Raw genomic sequence first — 20,001 nt, 5'->3', positions numbered from 1 at the left:
TAATTGATGATAAAAACTCACCTGGCCTCAAAAAATATGAAGAGGGAAGTAAAAGTCGACATGTTTCGAGCGTTCAAGTATAATCGCCCATTCTCAAATCTTGTCAAGCTTGAATAACTTGTGACTTTTATTATTGGACACTCAAAACATGTCTATTTTTATTATCATCTATTATTTTTTAAATCAATGAAGCTTTTATATTTTCGATTCAGTTTCTTAGGATTATCTATTTAGTTACACAACATATTAAATTATTTCACTCCATCAGGGTGCGTAGCGTTTGTAAAAAGTACTAAAAGGTGCTTTTTTGGGGATTTCGTTTTTAAAAGCTTTCAAAAGTGCATTTTTCATCTGGCATTTTTTGTCCTGAATAATTTCTTTTCCCTTCAGTGATATCTGGTGGATCCCATGCATTTCACGAAAAATGGGGTGTTTGCTACGTAATCATTCACGCGGACTTCATGTCGTACCCACGTTATGACTTGCGCTTTCATGCACACTTGAAACCGAAACCCGAGTGCTCCAATTCGGATGGAGAATATCAGATCCTTATGAAATGTTTTTCTTTTTAATTTATTTTAATTTTATTATTGTTTATTTTATTTTACTTCTAACACTTTTTTGACTTAGGGGGTACGGGTACTTTTGTTCTGAGTTCAGGGCCAAGTTGAATTCACTCGATGATGTGGGAAAGTACTGATTGTTTCGATTTACGTCTGTTTCTTTTTGGGTTTTTTTTTTAACGCTAAAACTGTTTACAAAAAGTTTTTGTTTTTCAATGATATCACTGATTGAATATGAATTTTTTGAGTGCTTGAAAATTTTTGTAAAGTGCTTGAAAAGTTTTTAAAAAGTGCTTATTTTCGATTCAAAGATTTGGCTACGCACCCTGTCGATATTAAAATAAGTTTTACATAAGCTATAGATACAGGTCCTTTGATGGAAAAAAATAATAATTCACTACTTTCTAAAAAAATCAATTCCTTTTTTTTTTTTTTTTTGCTGCAAGCCTTAAATTTTAAAAGTCGAATGTGAAAATGGAATGTCCCCTAGCACCAGGAATCGAAATTAAATAGTTTCAAGGACAACTATTTCAAAAAAGTTTGCGTTTCCGTCCTACTCAAAGTTGTTTGAAAAAGTATTTTTTATATATCGATTCCAAAGTTTATTCTTCATATATTTTAGGGTATACTTTCGGAGTATTTTGATCGAGTTTATTTTTACACCCTTATTTGCTTAAAATTATTAAATAATTTGCTTAAAATAAAATATTCAAGTTACCTGATTTAATGCATTTTTAGTATAATAGTAAACGGGGCTTCCATCGCATATCCTTAACCTTGATACCGCTATCATTAAATAAATGGAATAAGCTTAGATAAATAATAAAATTAATTGTTTTCCCGTTTTAATTTTCAAGGAAATATGTTTCGATCAAATAGATTTCATTCTGGAAATAGCGAAATTATTGAGTAGGTCCCTTGGAGCAATATCATTCTTATCCTCTTTTGACGAAATATAGGAAAAATTGGCTTTCACAATTTCTGAAAAAAGTAAGTTAGCCTTCTTGCCACGTTTTTTTTATTCTAATTTATTTTTATTTTTAATCAAAATAAGATCGGAAATTGCGTATTTTCTATTGCATTTTTTTAAAAAAAATCAGATGGTTCCAAAATTGGCTCGGCTTCGGAATCTTCTTACAAATTTCAATTTTTATTATTTCCTGCTTAATGCAATGAGGCATTTCTCCTGATAACGAATTATACGACAATAATATCTTGGGAATCGTGCTAAAGAAAAAAATTAAACAAAATAGTTTAGCATATTATCCGGAAAAAAATTTACATGTAATCATAAAGAAAGAGTAAAAGATATAATGAAATAATTATTGAATCACGCGTGGTCAGATAATTAAAAATTTAATTTCACAACTAAGATGTTAGGACGACATTTAAGTTACTGAGATATTTTAAGACGCTTAAAAATTTTGGCTACGTAATCTACAGCTTTTTATGTTCGGTATCTTTAGACTCTTTGTAGTGACTTCTAAAGCATCAACGCTATTTTAGATAATCTATGTTGAAGTCACAAGAAACAAAACAAAAAAAAGACTATCAATGATTTATATTCCTTTTTCGAAAAAAATAGTATGCTTAGCAAATAATCAGCTGTTTTGCATTAAATAATTGTAAACAGTGGAATGATTTTAATTTCTTAACAAGGTTTTATTCTTAGCTAACAGACAATAATTCTTTTAAAAAAAACTTGACTATAATTTAAAGAGGAACTTTACTTTAAAGAAAACCTAAATTAAAGTACTAAAAAATTGATTAGTATATTAATGAGGAAATAATAAAAGTAGTAGGGTAAAGAATAAGATTTTTAAAAATGTTAAAATTTAATTAAATAGTTGGTAAAATAGTTTTGCGAAACACTTCCGGACAGGTGATTAAAAAATTACTTCTAACATTAAGATGATATATAAAATGTTGAGAAATTTGAGATGATGTGAGGTATGCTTAAATATGTTTACTACGTATTCTTATTAATATTTATAAAAAATATATTCAAGAAATTGATAAATATTTTATTCCAAATCTATTCATACGTATGTATATTATTGAAATTGTATCAGTTATTGAGAAGAAAAAACTAAAAAATAATCACATTAAATAAGCACAATCTGGTGTATAATCATATTCTATCAGAAGCATGCTTTTATAAAACTCGACATTCGTTGAATAAAATGTTTTTTATTCAATAAGATGTTTTATTCAAATTTCTTTACTAAATTGCAAATAGAATTTTGGACTATTAAAAAAGAAACATCGTATTTTATAGTTTTAAAAAAAAAAATAAAAAGATTAACAAACGATTATTAACGAAAAATATATGAATGAAATTTTACGCTACGCGCGCGAAGTCAAGTTCCTACCAAGTTTATCACATTTTCATATTTATCGCCCCACTTAATCATTTCTTCATTGTCGCCAAATTATTTTTTTTCAAATAATTATTTTTTATTTTTCTCATCTTCTAATAAATAAAAACAGTTGAAACTTTAGATTTTTCAATTGAAAGATATGTTGATTAAAATGGTATAAAAAAATTCATACCTTATAATTCAACTTTTTTTCATCCTCACTTTAATTAAATAATAAAAAATAATAAATAATTATTAAAAAATTTTTTCTTCATGAAATTATCTTTGGGTAAATGAGTTTTATGAGTAGGTGCAATTTTTTTTGAATTGCTTCATTAGTTTTTAAAATATGACTGAAAACGCAAAAAGCGAAATTAACATTAAGGGGCCCGAACTTTGAATCGCTCTCTTGACCAAACTATGGGGACCACATTTCCCAGATTGCGGCTACCCCCTATATTTTGAAGATGAAAAATCCAAATATGTGAAAAATTTTTTTTGTTTATTCAGAGAAAGTACGTTTTTGCATCTGATTTCGTAGCTTAATTAATAGTTAGCACTAGTTAATTAGCATAATTGAGGTCACCCCCAGGAACCATTAAGATTGACACTTAGTTCGTGAAAATCCGATCATTAGAACGAAAGTTATTCAGGGTGATATCTTTTTTTTTTTGCGGACTGTACAAGGTGATAGTGTAAATTTAATACTATAATCAAGCATTATTTCAATGCAAACCTGATTTTATTTGACTAGGTTGGATAAAACCAAGTACTAACATAGTTCAAAAAAAAATGTATATATAAAAAAAAGACAAACCTTTATTTGCACAGGCCATCCAATTTACTTCATGTGATTCAGTAACTTCCTTACCAATTAGGTATGTAAATACTCTGACCTATAAATTAGTAGAAAAATTAAGCAAGATTGCTTCCATTTAATAAAATTATAAAAAAACATTATATTTAAATGATAACTGCTGTCTTACAATGACAAGAAAACTTACAGGTAAATTTGGGTAATTGTAACGCCTAAATATGTCTTCAAATGTATTAGGAGCTCCATCGGTAATTATCATAATTGTTTGATTACATTGAGTACCCAATCCAGATCGATTGTACTGCAACAATAAAGTAAAATTTATTTTTAGTTTTGATTGAAAACAATTGAAAAACAAAAATATTTTGATGATGATAAAATATCCGTTCCTGTTAACAATACCAAAGTTGATGCAAAAATTCATTAAAAAAATAGTGCATTCCTGGAGTCAAATTTTTTGTAATGAAAAGCAAATTAGATATCATGATACATGTGAAGTTGCTAGCAATTATTCAATAATCATAAAATTCGCACAAAACAAATTCAGAGCCATAATACCATTATTTACAACATCCAAATCCACTCTGTTAATGCAAGGCCGCTAATGATTAATATCTAATCTTACTATGGCCTCTCACATTATACGTACAAAACAATAAACATATTTTTCTTTTCCACAGGAAAACAGTCCAAACACTCAGTAAATACACTACTCTTCACAACATGAACATATCAATTTAGTTAAATTTCTAAATATGGTTGCTCCTATTCTTTTGTTGTCAAGGCGACTATAAGAAGTTTTTTAGTGTTGAAATTTAATATATTATGTAACATACATGATTAGATTTCTTAGTAGTGCCTTATGGATCACTGGAGTTGAGGTGTTACAGTGGATTAAATTTAGGTAAAGAGAAAGCTTGTAAACAGACGGTTACAATTAAGTTGTTTTGGTAGAACAGATCCTTAACACAAGGAAACATTTGGAGAAAGTAAACAGGTTTCGCTAACTTATTAAATTTTCTATATTATTTGATTGCAGATTTCACAGCTTTGGGGAAAAACATGTTAAATATTTTGAAAACACTCAAATTTCTGTAATTATGTGGTTTGTAAAAAAACAAAATGTAGAATATTATTTTCTAAATGATTAAATTATATCATTAAAAAAAGATGTCTAATAAACAGATTCTTGATATTTTTGTATATTTCAAAACCAATTCCTCCAAATTCCACAAACTACCATTTTTCCTAATAGCATAGTCATTTCATCAGAAACAATAGTAGGCAATATACTAAAACAACTTCGGAATTGATTTTTTAAAACACCATCTAGGCATTTTAGTCAGCTTCGAATAAAATCTTCTCTCAACTGTAAAATTTTCCAAGTATAGTAAAAAAAAATTTTTTTCAAAACTTTTTTTGAAATTCAAAATTTAAAATAGATAAAAGATTGATCTCTATACTCACATATTCACAAGATTTTTTTTAGTCAAATTCAAAAACATTTAGTTATTGTGGAATGAGTCTTAAGTTTATTCTTTAAAAAAAAAAAAAAAAAAAACTTTTAATGTTTAAAAAATCTAAATATACAACACATTTTAGTTTTTAAGCTCAAATATGTATATAAGTTCAAAAACAAAGTTTAGAGTGAAAATGTCAGAACAAAATATCGATGAATAAAATATATTTAAAACTTGGAATATATTTGAAAACTATAATTGTTAGATTGAGGTTTTCATAACAATTCCAAGAAACTTAAGCATTGCACTTCATAAATGACTTATTATTATTATTTTTAAATTAGATGACTAAAATTTGTCTTATATTTATGACTAGGAGGCTTCGCCCCCTGCTCGCTCGCGCTCGCCAACCCCCGGAACTGCTTTTGTAGTTCATTTCAGATTGCTTCGCAATCCAATGCTCGCTCATTGGATACGTTCTTAACGTCTAGCTTTTGCATACTTTTTTTAATACTGAAGTTTCGAAAACTTTTCACTGTAGAAAATTCTAAACCTGTACATTTCAATATTATTTTAAAAATCCTAGCAGTTCACATATTTTTCTTAATCACACTATTCTAAATTTCAGTTGTTGAGAAAAGTAACTGTTGTAAGTTTTGTTTCAAAGTCATTCCCACCAGAGGGCTAAAGCCATGTGTTGTAAAACAATATGAAATAGTAGTCTGCCACTGAACGCCGGATGTAAAGCATCGGCTTTGATGAAGATAATTTTGTATTTTTAATTCTCTGAAGGGCGCCACCCTATTAATATAGAATTTGTAAAATAAATGTAGATATTTTTGATTGTTGATGAAGCCCATCATTTTGTGTTTTCATCAGTGTTCAGAAGCAGAACAACTATAAGTTTTTTATTTTATCACAAAAATATAAAATGTATAAAAAACAAAGAAAAGAATAAGAAAATGAGTATAGTCATAGAAAAAGTTAAAATTATAATATAGTATTTGTCAGTAAAAATAAAACTTTTGTTTAAGTCATTTCTAACAATTCAAATTTCTCCGAGGCAATTCTAAAGTATAAATTAAGGTAGTATTGTTAAGTTGAAACACAATATTTTTAGTTTTGATGTCAGCAATACAATTCAATTTTTCACAATTCAAATTTTTCTGAGGCAACTCTTAACCTCTAAATATTACTTTTTTATGTATACATTTCTAAACGTCAGTATTCAACCACAAAACAACTTTTAAGTCCTCAAATTTAGCATGAAGTTGTAAAATGTAATGAAAGAGGGCCATAGCAATAATGAAAGTAGAAGTAAAGTTAGTATTGCAAAATTAAAACAATATTTTTAATCAATGAGCTAAGTTCTTCAAGAAGCAGTTGTAGAAGTAGGTTGTTTATTTAAAACTTTTTATGGAATTTCTTTAAAAACACAATTGTTAATTTGGGCATTTGGCGATACAACACTTATATAATTGAAGGATTTGTTACGTCAAGCGCTCAGGTATCATAATTTTGATCTAGTTGCGCTTCTATGTCATTTTGATTTATGTTGCTAAGTTAACTTTCAAAAAATTCTATGCCTGGCAAGAGCATTTTTATTTTTTAACTGGTTTATTTTTATTTCTTTTAGAATTCGTTATTTTTTTAGCGAAATGTTTTTTAACCTAACAGAATTCTTTGCCGACTGATATATGAAGAAAATAAAGTAAATATTTAAGTGTTGTGAAAAGAACCTTATTTAGTTGTACAAAGTACTTCAGCCAAAATTTGGGAGCCACGTAAGAGAATTATATATATTAGATCAGAAACACATCATTAAAAGGCAGAATGCTTTGGTGTTTTCAAAACGTAAACAAAACAAAGCAAACGTTGCCACCGGCGGAAAAGAAATACAGCCAAAATTTGGGAGCCACGTAAGAGAATTATATATAATAGATTATATAAGTAATATTTTTAGAGATAAATTTTTTTTTTGTTGATAAATTTAAAACCACAGGGACAACTTTTTATCACCCTGTAAATTTGAGAATAAAGTTTCTCATGATACACTATTCTGCATGGCATTAATTTCACGATTTCTAGCAGTGAGAAACTAGTTTGATAGGAATTAAACTATGTCTTATGTTGATTGGAGTTTAGAATTGACAGTTAAAAGGGATAGATGAAATTTTAGTCATATATATTTGTGAACAGAGAATGTTAGGCTGTTAGGTTAAAACAAGGAGAATTAAATGGACAAAAAAGATAAAACAGAGAGTGAAATAATACTATTGAGGCTAAAAGATACACTAATTTTTAAAATATCAATTTTCATAAATTTCCATCAAACTTTTTAGAGGTTTTTGTAAAAGTAATATAAGTTACATATTTATTGTTCTGATCAGAAGAAAACACACAGAAAATATGCTAAAAATTTTAGGAAAAATATCACTTATTATATCACAGTATTATAAAATTGAAATATTTTATCACTTATTCATTATAGAATTGATAGATTCACAACCATTGAAAACAAATATTTCATGTTTATATCTGTTTTCAGAGGGAAAAAAAATTACAAATCAATCACTGCACAAAATATTAGTTTCAATGATAATTTCAGCAAGCAAATGATAATATTATTTAATTTTAAAACATATGAAACTTACTTTTTAGAGAGCTTCAAAGGCTGTTATCAAGCTCAATGTAAAATTTGCTATATTTGCTGTCTCCATTTTTTTCATATGCTTCATAAATTCCTAAAAAGTATGATATTTAAAATTATGGTATGTATCACAAAAAATAAATACATAAATATTGTTTAACTTCATGACATAACATGCATTAAGAGAAAATCAATTTGAAAGAAAAATTTAAGACTAAATTTTTGTTCTTCAAAAAAGTGACACATGGCTTATTGTAATGAATTTAATTTTAAAAAATTCTTCTTCATAACATTCTTAAATGAAGAAATTGAACAGTTGAGCACTCAAATGATCAAGAATTTCAAAGCAATCACAATCCCAAAAAATATTCAACTAAGATTGAGATGTGAATTCTAGTTTAGTTGAGAAGTCCCAGCCATCCAATTAATTAACAGCAAATTACTACTATCTTATCTTACACAGACAGCTAAGACTATCTTCATAGACAGGATAGTTTTAGTTAAAATAGGATAATTTATAAATATAAGGTAACAATATGCTAAATTATACAACTGATTGAATTGTACAATAGAAAATATGTTAAATAGAGAAAAAAAGTAGAGAATATAGAGGTGTTTTAGTTAGAAATGCTCTCTGAATATTTGGTTTGAAATTTTGATTTTAAATTCACATATCAAACACCGCATTTTATTTATTTAATTGTGTATAAAGATTTGAAATAAGTTAAATCAGATAAATGAATAAGCTGTGGAATAAAAATTACATTATACATTGAATTTTAATGAAAGATAGATCCAAATATCTTTCATGAAACAGAAATTTATAAGAACTTCTGCTAAAGCAAAAAACGTTTTTTTGACGTGCTAAAAAATTGACTAATGAAATGATAAATACATAAAATGTGAACAGTTAAAAAACATACAAACAGTTTCAAAACATTATTCATTAAAAAAAAGACAGATTTATAATTGAAATGTACAAATAAATTTCATGTAAACAATTTAACTCTCATACTCGTACATTTTCTTCATTTGCTTGGACCAAAGCATTTTCAAAGCAAGGAACAACAGGAGTGACTTCCTCCGAAAACTAGGGATGAACATAGTTATCATTCATTATAATCAAAACTTTAGGAACAATTCTTATTTTTCTTAATTTTCTAGTTTGCATAATGAAAATAATTTAAACAATACAGATAAATTTATGAACCGATAGCAATAACAGAAAATAGTAGACAAGTTTAAAATTGACAACATAAGTAACAAGCACTTATTTTTTAAAGCATAATAGACATTTATGATAATAGAATAAATGTTTCAAATATCGCAGAAAATGATAAAAATAAATTTAGACAAATGAGCAAAAACTTATAAAGCATTTTTGGAATCTTTATTTATTTTTAGTCACAGTAATTATTCTAGATGATCCATTACTTATCATTAGTACATTTTTGGATTAAAAGTTATTAACAAAGATTAAATGAAATCTAGAAATAAACTTTTTAATAATTCTAATTAATATACAAAGTTGTCTTACACCAAGAATAGTGACAAAATCATCTTCTGTTAATGTTAAAAGAATATCAGTCACAGCATTCCTTGCTATTTCTTTTCTAATTCCTGTCATAGATCCACTACTATCAACAAGTATAACTATGTCTTTTGCTGAGACTGCAGCTTTTACATACCTGAAAATACAAAGTAAATATATCAGAAAACAGAGGATACAGTTAACTTGAATATATATATACATAAGAGACAAATAAAAGAAGAGAGAAAGTTTGAAAGAAAAATTAAGATTTTATTAACTGTGCATAAGTTGCAAGTACATAGAACCCATAATGTAGGTTAAAAACACAAAGAGAACAAGGAAACAAACAAAAAAAGGGAGAATTTTAAGGAAAAAAAGAAAAAACTATTGTAAATTAAAAAAAGTAAAAATTATTGAAAATTAAAAAAGTAAATTTAAATTTAACAATAAAAATATATAATCTAGTAATAAGCTCAAACAATTATAGCTGCAAACCTAGTGCTTTCTAATATTACATTAATATAACAAAAACAAAATATATCAATACAATAGCATAAAAAAAGGCAGTGTGAGAGGCTGATTCACAAACAAAATTTATATATATACACACATTTATATAAATGCACAAAATATGTTTAATTAACACTATCTTACTTATTTAAAGAACTTTTAAATAGCGAAAAGCAATAAAGAGATCTGTGTGAAGGTAAAGAAACTTAATCTTTAAAACAAAGACAGATAACATACGTTAAATGTGAATCAAACTGATATTAAGTCAGTTGCAAACTAAAACTGAAAAATTTAAGTTGGCACTCCCTGTAAGCTACATTTGCATGTGTGTTGCATTTGAGGAATTGCTAATGCATTTGAGGAAAACTTCCCAAATTTTACACATTTTGATCTGCAATCTAAATAGTTATACTTGAAATATTAGGTTTCTTCCAATTATACATATATATATCAGTTTCATAAAAAAAATAGAAAATTGTGGTCGACGAATACCTTATTACAAGCTACAGTTTTGTAAACCTTTTCATTTTTTTCACGAACTAATGCATTTCTCTCATAGTTAGTTGCAATAGGGTAATTTCACGATATACAAATATCAGATTTGAGGATTTTAAAACCATACAGCTCAGTTTAGAAAAAAAAGCAGTTTGAGTAATTTTTGTTAAATCAATTCTTAGTATCATTTATATTTACTCCAATCTATAGTATCTTTCATAAGTTTAAAAAAAAAACAAAACAAAAACCAGACGTTACGATATGTAAAAACTGTAAAAGCCATGTTTTAATTCTTTTTTTTTTTAAAAAAAATTACATTTCTAAAGGTTAGTAAATATTAGTAGAACTGCTTGATTTTATTAAACTAGGTGAAAGTTTCATACATCTGAAGACTGCAAAGATATAAAGGATGGTATTGCCCTATATTAATATTTATATATAGTGCTATACTAATATGCTTCATGGAAGGAATGATGACTATGTCCCATCCATGAAGCATAATACTAAAGGTTGAAACATGGGAAATGTAAAATAACTTATAATGATGCTATGAGAATAATTAAATAAAGTAACACCATTATTAAGTGACATTATTTAATTTTTGTCACCACTTATTAAAATTAAGACCTCTGGGAACCCTGTAAAAATACATATTTAGATTTCTCATCAAAATTTTAAATCTCACCAAGAGCGAGTTCGGCAATCATAAATGTCTGGCTTTTCCCTGCCTTCTTTCACCCAAGTAGTGGCTGTAAAAATGAAGAAAAAATTTTGAAACTGAAGATAGCTTAAAAATAGTAACAATAATTAATTGCCTAACAAAATGGAAAAATTTATGATTTTTTTAATTTTTTATATTGCAGAGATTGGATCTGAAATAAAGATAAATTGAAACAGTATTACTCAAAAACTAGTTAAATAATATAAAGCACTTATTAATTACATTTGAGTATTATTAATTTAAAATAATTTGTATAAAAGAAACACACAAAAATTAGATAATTTAAAAAACATGAAGTGACATTATTAGATATAAGTTATCAGAGACTAATATGGTCAATTTTACTAGTTTACTATTTCCATTTCTAAACTAGGAATACATCAATTATAACTATAGTTAAATGCTTCTGCACTTAAAAAAAAGTATCCAACAAAATAATTTGTCACGGTCTTCTGAATTGATGACAGTTGCAGTTTCAGCATTTATTTAATCAACAATAGCTAATTGCAGCTATTTTTTTAATGCAAAATCAATATAATATGATAGTAGTAAAATATTTAGGGACAATTTTAGGGGAAATTTACTTTTTAATCACATACACACACATGAAAAAAAAAATTAATACCAATAAGAGAAGGGAATTGTTTTGCTTTACACACAATACTTATTGTAAAGTCTAAGTTTATTGCTAGGTTTTAAATCATATTTTCAGAAACCTAACTGGCTAAAAGTTAACATTACATATTTTTTCCCCCAACAAGAATAAGTCTTATTTATTAAAAAAATGACCATAAATTTTTCCTTACCAGGAAATGTGCATAAAAAACCAGTATTACTCCCAAAATATTGCCAATTAAGGAATGGATCAACGGCAAGATTATTTCGAAATGCAGGAGTGAGATATTCTGACCATTTATGGAGTTGAGAACCTTGGGATCTAAATATGAAAATAGCAATGTAACAAAAATATCCACTAAAAAAAAAATAGTTCTAACTACTATGAATAAAATAGATAAATAAAAAATTCCAAAAGAAGGAGCTTTTGAGAAGCTTTAAAAATAGTTAAAACATTCTTCAAAAATCAAATAAATTGAAAAATACACAGCTTAAAAAAAAGAGATGATTTTGTTTAATAAAATAAAAATTACAAACTAATCAAGAAGTAACATTTTATTATGCCTAATATTTATGGCTATTCAAGTCCAACCATTTGAAGATAACTAAGTGAAAGTGGAAATTTGCAGATTATAACAAAAGAAATAATAAAGTATTTTTTTACATTTACAATTTATTATAGAGTCATAGGACAAAACAGTTTCCTAAGTTAATCAGGTTTTAATAAAAACTTGGTTATAATTTTTTATTCCTTAGGTAGTAAATAAGTAGAAAAAGATTTTGTGAAAATTTAATTAGGGCATAAAGAAAATAAGGCAGAAATATACAGCCCGTTGTACCTAAGAAGACAGATGAAAGTTAAATCATGGTATGAATAAATAATTTTAAAGGAAGTTTAAAAGTTTTTTATTTTTTAATTTATAAATACCAATAAAGTACCACTTTAATTGGAGGTAGAAGTTTTCAAGTAAGTTTAATTATTAACGAATTATGACAAAAGTAATCTCTCTACCACCATTTGAAGATTATTGAAAGTTAAATTATAGTAGAGTACAGGTAGCTTAGTTTAAAAGATTTTAAATTCAAAAGTACCAGTAACATACCATTACAATTGGTAGCAAAATTTTTTGAGTAAGTTCAATTAGTAAATAAATACAATATGACAACAGTCTTTACTATAACAAGAATAAGCTAATTGAAAGTCAAAAGACGTTTAATTAAAGTAGTGGTTATGTAAAAACTAAGGATGTAATGAATAGTGATTTGGCAGAATACCAAATGTTCGGGCAAAAATATTGGCCAAATACCGAATATTCGGCACCCAAATAGTAACCTTTTTTTAAAATTATTAATAAATGATAGTTTTTATACATAAATAAGTTTAGTCCTTATTGGTCGGTAGGGCGCTGGGCTCATATCCAAGAGGTCGTGGGTTCGATCCTCGCCGGCCGAAGACTCCCCGTGTACTAAATGGTGACTGATGCACGTTAAATCTGTCGAGTCTCAAAGTCCTCCATGTTCCCACAACAAATCAATACCTCTGGGGGTACTGATCCAGGAGTTTCCTTGTCTTCTGGATTGGTTCAAAATGACAAGGCTACGGAGTTGAACGTAAGTAGTCGTAAACCCATGAAATTGGGTCGGCTGTTCAACGACGGTTATAAAATAAAATATTTAGCCGTATTATTAGTATGGGGTAAAGGAAAAAAAACTTCAATAAAAATGCTTAAGATAATAAAGATAATTAGATATTAAAATAATTAAAAACATTTAAGATTAAAAAAAAAACTATCTAACAGCTATTAAAAAAACTAAAATTGCAAAGTTGAAAAAAAAATATTGTCTTCATTTTTAAAACAAAATTTTAATGCTAAAAATAATATTTTCCAGAAAAAATTATCTGTAACACATTGAAAGAGAAAAAAACTGTATCAGAAACGTTTTTAAAAAAGCACCAGTATCATAAAAACGCCCATATAAAAAAAGGTTATAGAAAAAAGCAAAACCGAAAAAATAAAATTCGATGATTTCTCAAAGAAAAATCGATGACTTTTTGAAAGAAAATTTTAAAGCTAAGCATCTCAGTTTCCCAATTACCTTATTTTCAAGAAAAAATGAAGTTTAAAAGATTAATAGAAATACTCTTAATTGTCGTGCCATAATAAAAACAAAAATATTTTTGAAAAAGCTAGATAGAAGTCAAAACAAGAATTTTTCTAATTTTTAAATGAAAGATTTAATACTAAAAATCTCAATTCAACTTTTTTACAAAAAAGTGACCATAAAAGAATAACGTTCATTAGAGATGCTCTTTAAAAAATGCTGTAATAATAAAAACGACGATAAAAATGAAAGTTAGCAAAAGAGAAATGATTTTTCTTCTTAATTCTGAAATATAACTTTAACGTTGAGAATAATAGTTTTCCATGTCATTGGTTATCTGTCTTATTGTACAGGAAAAAAGTGACAATAAAAGAATTAAGTCTATTAGAAATGCACTGTTAAAATGCTCTGCTATAGTCAATACAGAAAAAAAAAGACAAAAATGAAAAATTAAGAAAAAGTTCTCAATTTTTAAGACACAAAATTTTTAAAACACGGCAAAACTGATTTGCCTGAATGTAAACAAATAAATTAAAAAAAACAAATCAGCATTACAAAGCTCATGGTTCAGTATAAAGTAATCTAGTTGCGATTCTTCACATTTCGTTTTTCCATATGTCTTTCAGAACCTATACTAACTAATTAACTTAACTTGAACTTACAAATATGCGTAAAAATATCTTTAAATAATGTTTAGTAAAAAATTCGATTTCAGATATTCTTTATTAAATCTATTCAAATTAACCTTCCTCTTCCAAAAAAAAAAAAAAAAAAACATTTTATTGAAAAATAAATTTCTAGATAATACTTTGCCGAATATTTGGCAATGCCAACCGAATATTACGCAAAAGGATCGAAATTCTCCCATATCCGTTAATTACATCCTTAGTAAAAACTAAAACCAAAGGAAGATAAAAGAAATGATAGTAAGCTGGAAGAAAGCTTTGCGCCAATGAGGATAGTTTAGCAAAATGACATTCCAGTCACAAAAGTTGTTTGAAAATAAATAGTCTTCCAATGGTGGACAGGCAGTAAAATCTGTTTATATCTAAGAAATAAAAATTATTATTAATGATTTTTACTTCTTTAATGCAAGTTAATGTAAGCTTCTTTAATGCAACAACATTTATTTTATGTTTATATTACCTTTATCATAAACATTTGTAGGTACATGAACAGAGCTATGTTTAAAATTTACAGGAGCATTAGCAAAATTTCTGTGCGGTTTCATATCTAGATCTCTAATACTCTTTTTGGGCTTTCTTTTAGTTACTACATCATTAGAATCAATTTCATTATTTTCTACTTCAACCTCTTTCTCTTCCATTCGAGCATTATAATATTCATGCTGAAATGACAAAAATTTATTTTATTGTATATGGTTTGTTTTTTATTTAACAAACTTAAGAAAGCATCATTAAACAGAATGTGTGGAAAAACAATATTTGAACCCTTCATAAATGCTGTGTTTAGCTCTCGAATTTGATTTCTTTTTTTCTTCTTAAATTTTATCAAACTAATCACATATGTTAACAGGAAAATAAAGTAAAAATATCAGGTAAATAAAGTCAAATTAAAAAAAAAAAAAAAAACCTTAACTCAAAATTCCTTCAAACACGTAAATCAGCTGCTAAAAATTAACTTGTAAATCTCAAAAAATTTAGAGAACAAGCTTTGCAAAGGCCGATAAAAGATAGGAGGGATATTTTTTTTTAACTGCGAAACAGAGACATTCCTAAGTCGAAATAAAAGTTTGTTAAAAGAGATATATGCTTGATAAATATCATCCTTAAATAGAATTTAATGTTAAATAAAGCAACACTTTTTTTAAATGTAGAATAACAATGCTTAAATAATATTAATGAAAATAAAAAGAGATAGAAACATTTAAGAAACATACAATAAATGTTTTAAAATAAAACAAAGAAGCTTTTTCATTTCAGGAAGCACAAATAAAGATTTATCTATTAAAATATCCATAAGCATCATAATACATACATATGACAATGCAAGAAATATTTTTTATTTAACATTTTTGTTCCAAATGTGCATGGTATAAAAATTAAGCTCCTTATAACCGATATTTTAATTACATAATAAATACACAAGGACTTTAATATAAAAAGTACCATCAATTTTCTACCAATGCCTTTAGGCATTTCCGATCTAATCTTTAAATCCTTTCAAGATAAAAATATTAGCCCACTCAGCTTATGTTTTTTTTTAATTTTATTTTTAGCATATTTGCTGAAGCTTTGTTTTTATTTGCCCTAAGGTGTCAAATTAATACCAGCTGAATTAACTTTTCTCCTTACTTTCAAGAAATATTTATTGAATCTAAAACCAAAGTGAATAGGGAAATAAACTTAAGAAGATCATTATTTTCTTTTTTTAAAAAAAGTTTTTAGATTCAGAAAATACTTTTTTAATTTCAATTAAATATATATATATTTTTAACGTAAAATCATTCTAATTTTTCTAAAAGCTTTCAAAATGATAAAAAAAAAATACTTAGCAATTTTAATGCTTATAATGCCATAAAAGGGAGTTTAAAATTTTTTAATAAATTTAAATTGGTCTTTTTAAAGTATATAGGAGATAAAATAATGGTAAGTCAGCTGAAAATTAACATTTAAACTTTATAATCAGTTTTTATTTTATTTAAAGTTAGTGAACACTAACTTCTTAACATGTTTTTTTTCATAAATTTTTCAAAGAATTTATAATAATGTGCTTAAGTTTGAAACAAGATACAAAGAAGCCTAATCCAAGAATCTAAAACCAAAGAGACTGGGGAAATAAACTTGAGAAAATCATCACCTTTTTTAAGAAGTTTTTAAGATTCAGAAAATACTTTTTTAATTTCAATTAAATATTTTTTTTAAAAGTAAAATCATTCTAATTTCTCCAAAAGCTTTTAAAATGATAAAAAATAAAAATTTAAAAAAAAATACTTAGCAGTTTTAATGCTTAAAATGCCATAAAAGGGAGATTTTAAAAATTTGTAATAAATTTAAATAGGTCATTTAAAAGTATATAGGAGATAAAATAATGGTAAGTTAGCTGAAAATTAACATTTAAACTTCATAAAAGTTTTAATCAGTTTTTATTTTATTTAAAAGTTAGTGAACAATAACTTCTTAACATGTTTTTTTTTCATAAATTTTTCAAAGAATTTATAATAATGTGCTTAAGTTTGAAACAAGATACAAAGTCGCCTAACCCAAGAATCTAAAACCAAAGTGACTGGGGAAATAAACTTGAGAAGATCATTATTTTCTTTTTTTTAAAAAAGTTTTTAGATTCAGAAAATACTTTTTTTAATTTCAATTAAATAAATTTTTTTAAATGTAAAATCATTCTAATTTCTCTAAAAGCTTTTAAAATGATAAAAAAAAATACTTAGTAGTTTTAATGCTTAAAATGCCATAAAAGGAAGTTTAAATTTTTTTAATAAATTTAAATTGGTCATTTAAAAGTATATAGGAGATAAAATAATGATAAGTCAGCAGAAAATTAACATTTAAACTTTATAATCAGTTTTTATTTTATTTAAAGTTAGTGAACACTAACTTCTTAACATGTTTTTTTTTTTTTTTTTAATAAATTTCTCAATGAATTTATAATGATGTGTTTAAGTTTAAAACAAGAAAGAAGCCTAATAAACATTCGAAATAATCATGGAACAATAATGAAAAATGTAATTATTACTAACTTTAATATTTTAATCAAATTGATATCCAGCAGCTGCATGTTCTGCCACTTCTGCAATTCGCTGAGAAAGGGAAAAAAAATCCACATAAGGCATAAAATATGAATACATACATTTTAGGTTTAATTTTTTTTCTGCAAGAAATAAAAGAACAGTAGTACCCGAATTATTCCAGACATTTCTTGACTTGCTACCAAACCTACTTGAAAAGTTTGCTAAAGACTCAACCATTATTTTTAGCTATATTCTGATTTCCACTCATAAATTACTGTTCCAATGCTTAATCAGTAATCATTATTCATATGAATTACAATGTTCAAATCATCTAACATCTACAATTTATAAAGCATAAAAATATGAATGGTGATTTAGTATTAAAAAGCAATATTTAATTATACTTATGACTCTTTTTATTATTAGCTTCAGGTATAGCACCTTCATAATAAATCAGAGTTTGTACACTTAGTAAAATGTTATAAACTACAAATTAATTGGCAATTTCGATAATCAAGGTTTTACTACGTCAATTGGAAAGGTTTAAATAGGAAAGTTGAATGATGTACAGCAATAATAAATATTATATTAGAAAATTACAAACTTGTAAATTTTTTATAAAACTTTTATATTATCGTCTAAGCTATTTGAAATAGCCAATTTAATATTGTACTAATTTAATATAAATAGAACTTTCTTTTTCATGTAACTAAAATAAAGGACATAATATCTTTTCAGGATTGATAGAATTATAATAGCTCACTTTTCCTTTAAAGTGTTAAATTTTCATAAGAAAGTAAAATACTCCAAATTTTACACAAATTTATTCTTAATGATCTAAGTACATATTAAATACAAGTGAAAAATAATTGTAATTCTGTAAACTGTAAACATATATAAATAAAACAAAATCAGTGGTCAGAAAAACTAAATTTTTTTTTGTAGTTAATTAGTCATTTTTTTCTTCCGAATAGAGTGACTACTAGCAATGTTTGAAATGCAGTCACTATTTCAGGCAATAAACTTTGCTAATCTCAGTGGCGCGACAGCCCATAGAGGGCCAAGGACTACCTCAGCTTTCTTGACTTTGGGCTCTGGGGTGCAGGAGCAGATGTTCCGGTCAGGCTGTCAGCCAAACGCGGAACCCCCAGTTTTTAGTTCCCAAGCATGCTTGGTACTCATTTATCGACCCACTGAAGGGATGCAAGTCTGAGTCAACTGAGTTGCCCGGACTGAGGATCGAACCCAGGGCCTGTGGTGCGGGAGTGCGAAGCGCTACCACTCAGCCACCGGGTGTCATGAACTTTGCTAGAGAACTTAATTTTCACCTATATTTATGATGGTTTAGAAAACTAAATTGAACTTACAAGAAAGAACATAACATCAGATCTTTTGACTGTTATCAACTTTTTAAATGTCAACAACTTGATGAAATTCAGAAAAGGATTAGAGACAACAATGAAGTACATAACACTGAAGTACTATGAGAATTCATAGAGTAAAATATGTTCCCTTCAATTGTATTAACATGCACACATTCTTTAAGTATTTCACTAGTTCACTGTTCCCAAATAATTTAATTTTATTTTTTACAAATAAAGCCATATTTATATTAACTTGCTATTTGCAAACACAGATTTCCATAACATAACAATCCCACTCATGTAAGGTCAAAACCAATTTTTCAGACATAAGTAGGTTTGCTTCAAAAGTTATGATTAGACAGCGGATAATATGCAATTGCATACATGGATATGCAATTGCATATTTTAGCACTTTTTGCCTTTTGTGCATATAAATGCATAAAAAGGTATATTTGCTCTTATAACTGCATATTTTCAGCATTTTATGGCTTTTCCCTCATAAAACCATATCACTATTCTTTTTATGTTAGCATAAGGAACGCTTTAAATTTTGTTTTGTCATTCTTTATCACCTGAAAGGGTCAGCTGGATTGATGTTGCTGGGGGTGATTGCAATCACCTGAAAAAGATGTAGAAATGAGGTGTGTGTCAGGAAGGGGGTACAAAGGGCCCACCCAAACAGACATTCGTCATAGAAACCTCAGAAAGGGATGGTCAGATATTCTATGAAGGGATGTCTTTTCCTGGAATAAATAATTGTCAATCTGTGTGGGAAAAATAAGGCTTATGTGGGTAGGTAAAAAATGACCTCCCTTTCCAGTGATTGATTAGTTAAAAGGTGGAGTGAATACATTTTCGGAGAGAGCTGCTATTCTAACATATTTCGATAGTCCATCCGATAGATAGATAGTTTCGATATCCATCAGTTGAATACGTAGTTAGTGAAGCTTCGAACATGATTTTTGACTGCTGAATTTTATGGATGGGTGATCGTGTAAAACTAAGGGTGGTGGCGCTAGTGGTTAAATTGCTCTCGCAAGACTTCCGGGTTACTGCTTCCGATATATTTTCACGCCGCAGATTGAAAAAACGCGCCATAATATTAT

General features: G+C 26.9%; 1 pseudogene across 1 annotated transcript in view; it reads right to left on the bottom strand.

Annotated features, from left to right (window-relative positions):
• The window catches only part of LOC147801940 (voltage-dependent calcium channel subunit alpha-2/delta-3-like), a 76,276-nt pseudogene that overhangs the window by 26,792 nt on the left and 29,483 nt on the right, over positions 1 to 20,001 (bottom strand). The window contains exons 6-15 of the transcript XR_015430229.1: positions 17,541 to 17,600; positions 14,972 to 15,173; positions 11,914 to 12,044; positions 11,072 to 11,135; positions 9,388 to 9,538; positions 8,866 to 8,940; positions 7,855 to 7,944; positions 3,928 to 4,041; positions 3,741 to 3,819; positions 915 to 934 (exon numbers count right to left, since the gene is read on the bottom strand). The product of XR_015430229.1 is annotated as a voltage-dependent calcium channel subunit alpha-2/delta-3-like (transcript). The remainder of the gene's footprint in view (positions 1 to 914; positions 935 to 3,740; positions 3,820 to 3,927; positions 4,042 to 7,854; positions 7,945 to 8,865; positions 8,941 to 9,387; positions 9,539 to 11,071; positions 11,136 to 11,913; positions 12,045 to 14,971; positions 15,174 to 17,540; positions 17,601 to 20,001) is intronic.

Source organism: Parasteatoda tepidariorum, chromosome 11, assembly GCF_982258835.1.
Source record: "Parasteatoda tepidariorum strain Cologne lab strain chromosome 11, Ptep-v5.0, whole genome shotgun sequence".
NCBI classification, from domain to species: domain Eukaryota; kingdom Metazoa; phylum Arthropoda; class Arachnida; order Araneae; family Theridiidae; genus Parasteatoda; species Parasteatoda tepidariorum.
This window is presented reverse-complemented; position numbering and strand designations above follow the sequence as displayed.